Here is an 8,777-nt window from a genome sequence, read left to right as displayed (position 1 = left end):
TACCATGGGATCAAAGGAACATCAGCATAAGTATGGCACCCATGCAACAGTTACCGCAGTGAAACTCAGTATCATAAAAAATTTAAGAAACACATAACACACCTCACTAAAACTACCCAAATAAAACAACTACTGCCAGGGCACTCTGTGTCCCCCTAAGACAATAATCAACATTACGATATCCAAGAGGCAGTAATTACTCAGGTTGTGTAGTGCCTCTTACTACAAAATCAATGGTACACCAGTGTTATTGGCACCCGTACAATCCCTTAGGTTTAACAACAAGCAAATTTCCACAATGGTTGGGCATCTAGGCACCATATCTGCCCATAAAACACATAAAATTGCCCAGAAACAGCCCTCCCGGGATACCCTAGGTGCACTCCACATCTGTCCCCTTCGAACTCGGTAAGGGAAAAGGGGGGACGGGGCAGCACAGCACGAGGATGTATCGGGGGAGACCCTCCTCGCCCTCACCCACATGCGCACTTGTGACCAGAGCAGTTGCCCGCGGGCGTGCAGCACAGCTGCTTGTAGGAAGAAGCTGTTGGGGCCGTGCTGCGCCATTTCTTCCAAGGCATGGTGGTGGTGAGGAAACAGCTGAGAGCACGCCTTCAGAGGTGGTTGTGCGCTTTCTGCCCGTGTCAATTTCAGCAGCCGCCTCCGCTCCCTTGTACGTTGCCCCCCCTCTTCACCGAAGGGGAAAAGGGAAAAAAGGGGGGGGTGCGTGAAAAGACTACACTCCTCTTCTCTGATGAGATCGGGAGTGCCTGCAGGTGAAATGAGGGCGCTACCCATACGTGATGCCCAAAAGACACTAGAGAGTCGGAAAGCGCTCATCATGTGTAAAAATGCCTCTCCTTCTGCTTTGGGGCAGAGCAAAAGCTCCACAAGAGTTCCTGGACCTCGCAAGCAAAAGCATCACTTCTCAAATGCCTCCGTCTATGAAGTACTTGCAGTGCTCTAGGGTAACAGTGAAGAGTGTACACCATGCACCAGGAGTTTAAATAGGTAAACAGTTGCAAGGTACTCCCCTCGTACCCAGAGTCAGGAGGTGAAACAGCACTCAAAAGGAATATTTTAGGGTACCTGAGATTCCTTCATGAACAGGTGGAGCCAACCAGCAAGCCCCTTGAGAGCATGGAGCACAGGGTAGGCAACGGTAACAGGCAGGTCAGCACACAGCAAAGGTAATAGTCCCTGTGTCAGTTCCTCCTGGCAGTACCCCAGTGCCTTCGGGGGTGGGGGACCACAGTCAGGGAGCAGCTGGCAACAGGGAAACAAGCAGAAAAACAATTCAGGTGAGTCATCTGTGCCACCCAGCAGAAGCCAGGGCAACAAACAGAAGAGCAGTCCAGATGAGTCCTTTTTGCAGTCCAGCAGTCCTTCTGACAGAGGTTCAGTCCCAGTTCCAAAAGTGCTTTCCAATCATGGGGCAAGAACCCTTCTACTTAGACTCAAAAATGCCTTTGTTCTGGGGGGTAATTTCAAAGAGACGCTTTCAAGTGAAGCACAACACCCTTTCAATCCAGCCCAATCTCTAGACATCGGTAGGGGTAATCAGTCCATTGTGTGAGGGCAGAATACAGCCTTTTGACATGTAAGGTGTGAATGACCCTCGCTCTCCCCAGCCAAGGATGACTATCAGTATGCAGATGCCTCTTCTGTCACATTCAGCCCTTGCCTGTGTTATGGCCGTCTGGAAAGTATGCACCAAGTGGAGCTGTCCCTCTGCCACAGCTGTGGATTGGAGCCATGCTGCAAAGCACCAGAGTTATAAGCACAAAGAAATGCTGACTTTCTAAAAGTGGCTTTTCTAAAATAATAATGAAAAATCCACCAACACCAGTAAGCATGATTTTTCATCACCATTCCAAACATGCCCACGCTATTCCTCAAAGATCAGAAATTACCACTTAGTCATTTATAAGGGTATTCCCAATGCAAACCTATAAGAAGAGCAGCACTCACAGTAGGAAAAAAATAGAATGGGCTGTTTGCCACTACTAGGACATGTAACACATAAAAATATATGTCCTACTTTTTACAAACACAGCACCCTGCCGATAGGGCTATCTAGGGCCTACCTCAGGGGTGACTTAGGTGTAGTAAAAAGGGAGTTTAGTACTTTGCAAGTAGATTGACTTGTCAAGTCAATGTGGCAGCAAACTGCACACACAGGCACTGCAGTGGCAGGCCTGAGACAAGTTTGAAAGACTACTTCTGGTGGTTGCGCAATCTGCGCTGCAGGCCCACTAGTATTATTTCATTTACAAGCCATAAGTATATGCTATACCACTTTAAAAGGGACGTACAGGTAAATTAAATAAGCCAAGCAGGTGTAAGCCAAATTATACCAGGTTTTAGAGGAGAAAGCACATGCACTTTAGCACTGATTAGCAGTGGCATAGTGCCCACAGTCCTAAAACCAACAAATAGAGGGTCAGAAAAATAGGAGAAAGGCAAAACGTTTGGGGACAAGCCTACAGAGAGGGCCATTTCCAACAATACTGAATTCCAAAAGTTCAAAAACATATAGGATCAGGTGGCATCACACAAGAAGGCATCAAACTGAGAGGCTCAAGAATCGTCCTATCTGAGAGCCTAAAGCAACACGTCATTGAGTTGGCCCATGAAGGAGAACATGGCATTGTAGCCACTAATAGGGCATTGAGAGCTAGAGAGTGGTTCCCTCGATTAGATGAGTGAGTAGAAAGGGAACTGAAAACATTCAACATCTGTAATTTTCTGTCCTCCAAAGTGACACAGCACTCAGTGACTATGTCTGACCTTCCTGCCCATGCCTGGGAGAGAGTCACAGTTGACTTTTTCAGACCATTCAGAAATGGACAGCATCTCATGCTCCTCATAGATGTATTCCCGTTTTCCATTGGTGGAAAATCTATCCTCGAAACACATGATAAAGTCATAGAAAGACTTGATGACATCTGATCGATCAGTGAATGCTGACAAACTTTGTGTCACAGATGCTGCTCATAAGTGCAGAATGAAAGCGTATGCTGATCGGCATCAACAGGCCCAGAAAACAGTCTTTAATAAAGGGGACTGGGTATTGGTAAATCAGAGACAGGAGCGAAAAACTGACACCCCTTTTACCACTGACTCTTTACAGGTGATGGCATGCAAAGGGCACATTGTGATAGCACATTCTCCTGGAAAGTCCATCACTCAGGACACATCACACTTAAACACCTACCTCAACACTCATCAGCTCCTGCAACTTTGCTGGAAGCGACCAAACCCACAGGCCCAACTCCTGAGCCTGTACCACCGTTGCCAGATACAAGTGGATATCAATCACCTCAGATCACCCAAACTGGCCAACCAGTGTGAGCTGTGATTTCTAATGATGTCTGCCACCTGTTTATTTAAGAAAGGGGGAGATGTAACGTATTGATGATATGTGCCCTGGGACCCTTGAGGTTCTGGGCGGACTCTAAACTGGAACTGCATGATATGAATGGAGGTGGCAGGGTGTGGCTCTGGGAAGTATGACGTAATGGGATATGTGTGACAGGATGTTGGAGAACAAAGACATGTTCAACCGCAGCTCCAGTGTGTGGCGTAAGCTATTTGCATGCTCCAGGGGTGGTGTGGATGCTACAGAAGTGTGCAGGGTTTGAACACTCTTAATCTGGCTTGCTGTTTCTGATACTGTTAATTGAGTTAGCATGCACTAGGTTGGGCAAAGCTACTTCTGATGGGTGTTAAGAAATGGTTTCTTACCTGTAACTCCAGTTCTCTCGTAGGGGTATTTCCATGATAGTCATAAGCATTGAATAGTTCCGCGCGCCTGCGGGGACCCCGGAGCACTGATGTGAAGTATATTCTTAAGTGCAAACACCAGCCGTTTAAAGAAAAGGTCTGTCAAAAAACACTTAAGAATAACATTGTGCAGCCTATGTGAACAGCTACACAGGCCAAATTGTTGAAAAGAAAATCAATAGTAGTGTAAATTCATGTTCAAACACCTATTTATTCTAGAAATGTAATAACAAATACATTCTCATACTTTATTTACACCTCTGATGAGAATAAAACAATGCAGGGCAGTGTAGCCCATAGGCTGCCATTATACAGAATGTAAATAGAGCTGTGCCTTTAAGAAAAGCAAAGTCTTCCTGTTTCCCATCATGCACAGCAAAAGGCAGTTGCCTCAGTTCTTTTTTGGAGGCTATTACCTGACATGAAGAAAAAACAAAACATTTGTTGGAGTACCCACCTCCATAATATTCATGTTCTATGTCAACTCCACCGGGGAGGAGGGAGGGTTGCTTATGACTATCATGGAAATACCCCTACAAGAGAACTGGAGTTACAGGTAAGAAACCATTTCTTCTCTCGTAGGGGATTTCCATGTATAGTCATAAGCATTGAATAGAGTAGCAAGCCCATCCCCATAACCGCGGTGGAGTCGATATAAGAATACTGAGAAAAACATGAATCATGCAAACAAATTCTTGAGCAAAGCCTGTCCAACCTGAGCATCTGCCCTAGCGTCTGTATCAAGGCAGTAATGCTTAGTAAAGGTATGGACCGACCTCCAAGTGGCAGCCTTGCATATTTCTGCCAAAGGGACATTTCTCATCAAGGCTACAGTAGCTGCTTTCCCTCTGGTCGAGTGGGCTTTTGGTCTACCACCAAGGGATTTGTTTGCTAACTGATAACATAACATTATACATGAAACAATCCACCTGGATAAAGATTGTTTAGATGTGCCCAAACCTGTTCTGATTGGGCCATAGTTAATAAAAAGCTGTTGTGATTTTCGTAAGCTTTTTGTCCTGTCCAAGTAAAATTTCAATACTCTCTTTACATCCAGAGAGTGCAGAGTTCTCTCAGCAGGAGTAGCTGGATTCTGAAAGAAAGTCGGTAATGAAATTGTTTGGTTCACATGGAAGTCGGAGACTACCTTAGGTAGAAATTTTGGATGAGTTCTCATTACCACTTTTGCAGAATGAAAAACCGTGTAGGGTTCCTGAGCGCAAAGGGCCTGGATTTCGCTGACCCTACGCGCTGAAGTGATTGCCACCAGAAAAGCAGCTTTCCATGTGAGATGCTGCAGCGATGCCTTGTGTATCGGCTCGAATGGCGGCAGCATCAGACGTGATAAGACAACGTTCAGTTCCCATGGAGGAGAAGGCTTTCTAATGGGAGGAAAAACCTTTTTTAAACCTTCTAGGAAATCCTTAATAATCGGAATCCGAAAAAAGGAAGTTTGTGAAGGACTCTTTCTGTATGCTGTTATCGCCGCCAAGTGAACTTTTATTGACGACAGTTGTAAGCCCGATTTTGCCAAACTTAACAAGTATGGTAAGATAGATTGTTCTCCACAAGAAACCGGGTCAATGTTGTTGTGTAAACACCAAATGCAGAATCTCTTCCACTTGCTTGCATAGGCTGATCGTGTGGAAGGGCGTTTTGCTTCCCTCAGAATTTCCATACAGTCCTGAGGTAAGTTCAAATGTCCATATTGCACTAGCTCAGGAGCCATGCTGCCAAACTCAACGATGAGGGGTTGGGATGAGATATCTGCCCTCTGAACTTCGTGAGAAGGTCCGGGCGATATGGTAGCCTGATGTGTGGTTTGAGTGACCGGTGAAGAAGGTCTGGGAACCACCACTGGCGTGGCCACTCCGGAGCAATTAGGATCATTTTGGTCTGAGCATTGGACAGCTTCTGGAGAACTGCCGGAATCATGGGAAGCGGTGGAAAGGCGTAAAGAAATGCCCCTGACCAGCTTATCCATAGGGCATTCCCCAGTGTCCCTGGATGGTAATATCTGGAGGCGAAGTTTTGGCATTTTTTGTTTTCTGGGGTTGCGAATAGGTCTGTAGAAGGGGTACCCCAGAGTGCGAAAATGGAATGAACGACGTCGTCGTGTAGTACCCATTCGTGGTTCTCGCTTATTACCCGACTGAGGGCATCCGCTTGAACATTCTGGATGCCGGGCAGGTGAGTTGCCACTAGCGACAGGTTCCTGGCTAGAAGCCAATGCCAGATTGTCTGGGCCTCTCTGGATAAAATTCTGGACCTGGTGCCTCCTTGTTTGTTCACGTAGTACATAGTGGCCACGTTGTCTGTCTGAAGAAGGAGAGTTTCCGTTCTCAGAGAGGGAAGGAAGGCTTTGAGCGCAAGGTGGACTGCGCGAAGTTCCAGCAGGTTGATGTGATAGAGACTCTCTTTCTGTGACCACTCGCCTTGGACTCGAAGATGTTCCATGTGCGCCCCCCATCCGAGCAGTGACGCATCTGTTACGATGGTTTGAGATGGAGGTCGTTGTTGGAACGGAATCCCCACCAAGAGATTGCTGGGCAAACACCACCACTTGAGGGATTGTAGGGTGTGAGGAGACAGCAGGACTTTGTTCTCCCAATCGTCCCTCAGTTGACACCACTGATCCTCTAGATTTTCCTGCAATGGTCTCATATGGAGACGAGCATTGGGAACCAGATGGATACAAGACGCCATCGAGCCCAGTAGAGAAGCTATTATTCTTGCAGTGGCTTGAGGTCTTTCCTGCAGTTGTTTGCACTTTTGGAGAATCGATAACCGTCGTTCCTCCGAAGGAAACACCTTTCCTAGCTTGGTATCTACAATGGCCCCTAAGTAATGCAACCTCTGAACAGGTGTTGCTGTTGATTTCAGAAGATTGACTTGAAGACCAAGTTTTTGTAGCAGTTGTAGAGTCCATTCGAAATGCTGCTGTGCCTCGAGATAGCTGGAGGCCTTTATGAGCCAATCGTCTAGATAGGGATAGACGAATATTCGCTGTTTCCTCAAGTGGGCGGCTACTACCGCCATGCATTTGGAAAAAGTCCTTGGCGCTGATTTTAGGCCGAACGGTAGAACTGCAAATTGGTAATGGCGTTTTCCGACAGTGAACCTTAGGAATTTTCGATGTTTCTTGGCTACTGGGATATGGAAGTAAGCGTCGCAAAGATCTATCGCACATAGCCAGTCGCCCTGACGTAAATGTGGGTAAATTTGGTGTAAGGCTAACATCCTGAATTTTTCTTTGCGAATCCATTTGTTTGCTGTCCTCAGATCTAAGATGGGACGAAACTCTTGTTTGTCTTTTTTCTGTACAAGGAAATATCTCGAATAAATCCCCTTCCCATGTTGGCTGATGGGAACGGGTTCTATGGCTCTTTTTTGCAATAGGATATTGACCTCTAACTGCAGAGCTTCGAGATGGTGGTTGGCTGTTTTGGGTGGAACAGATGGTGGAGAACTGGTGAATCTGAGAGCGTAACCATGTCTCACAATATTCAATACCCAGGCGTCTGTTGTGATGCGTAGCCACTCGTCTAGATGATTTGAGATACTTCCCCCTACCGGAGTGGGTAACGGAGGAGGGGGAAGCAAAGATTCAGGGCCTAGACGTGGGAGATTGTCGAGGTGTCTGGGTCTGAGGTGTTGAACGACCCCTTGTCGACTTTCTGGAGAAGCCCCTCTGATGCTGCTGCTGCTGCTGTTGCTGAGGGCGTGAAGACGACCAATGAGGAGCCTGATACCTGTGGGTGAACAGTCTTCTTTGATATGGGCGGAATCCCTTTCGCTGTTCTTTAGGTCGCTCTATGCCTACCGCTTTTAAGGTATCCAGCTCCGACTTCATTCTGGCCATCTCATCATCGGCATGAGAGCCGAATAAAGTGGAGCCTGAGAAAGGCAGGTTCTGTATCCTCTGCTGTGCTTCGGGTTTAAGCGATGTAAGCCGCAGCCATGCATGTCTCCTGAGCGCTATACCATGAGCATAGTTATGTGCGGATAGAGTTGAAGCATCTGCCGCAGCACTTATGATCTGGTTAGAAACCATTGCTCCCTCGCTCACGACCTCTAGGAAATCTTCCCTTTTGTCCCTAGGGAGATGCTCTGAGAACTGTAGTATAGAGTCCCAGAGGGATCGATCATATCTCCCTAATAAAGCAGTGGCACTGGCTGCTTTCATGGTGATAGATGCCGTCGAGCATACTTTTCTTCCTGCAGCATCGATCTTTCTGCTTTCTTTGTCTGGGGGAGCAGAGGAAGACGGTGACGTCGAATGCGATTTCTTCGCTGCCACTATAACTACCGAGTCTGGTACTGGGTCCGACCTCAAGAATAGAGGATCTTGCTCTGGTGGACGGTACTTTTTAATGAGTCTGGAAGGAGCAGACTTTGTTGTAGCCGGCGTGAGAAAAATGTCCATTGCCGGTTCAATAAGACCCGGAACCAGTGGAAGTAAAGGTCGTGAAGATGTCCTTTGATGCAAGGTCTCAAAGATTACTGATGTGGATTGGGCTGGAGCTGCTAGCGGGATATTCAGCTTGGTTGCCCCTCTCACTAAGACCTCCTGAAATGTGTTGACATCATCTATGGGAGACACTCTTGGGGATGGTGAGTCTGATAAGGTTGGAGAGTAGTCTCGTGTGGACGATGAAGAATGTCCATGATGTGATTGACGACGGTGCCTTGAGGTAGATGTACGTCTCGAGGAATAACCAGAACGCCCTGCAGATCGCGTTGGAGTCCTCGGAACAGGTTCTGGAGGAGGCGCCGGAAGAGGAGCCGTAGGTGTTACCGGCGTCTGTGGTAAAGGCGACTGCCTTTGTGAGAGCTGTGGTGATGCTGGAAGTAGGATAAGCGAGGCCGAGGATTCTGAGGTTGTATAAACCCTTCTAGGCCTCTTAGATGGTCTTCTCGACGTCGAAGCACTCCTCGACGTCGAACTGCGGTGACGCCGAGTGCCTCTAGACGTCGACTCGTCTCGCCGT

The sequence above is a fragment of the Pleurodeles waltl genome, chromosome 2_2 (assembly GCF_031143425.1).
Source record: "Pleurodeles waltl isolate 20211129_DDA chromosome 2_2, aPleWal1.hap1.20221129, whole genome shotgun sequence".
Taxonomy (NCBI): domain Eukaryota; kingdom Metazoa; phylum Chordata; class Amphibia; order Caudata; family Salamandridae; genus Pleurodeles; species Pleurodeles waltl.
Note: the sequence above shows the minus strand (reverse complement) of the source record.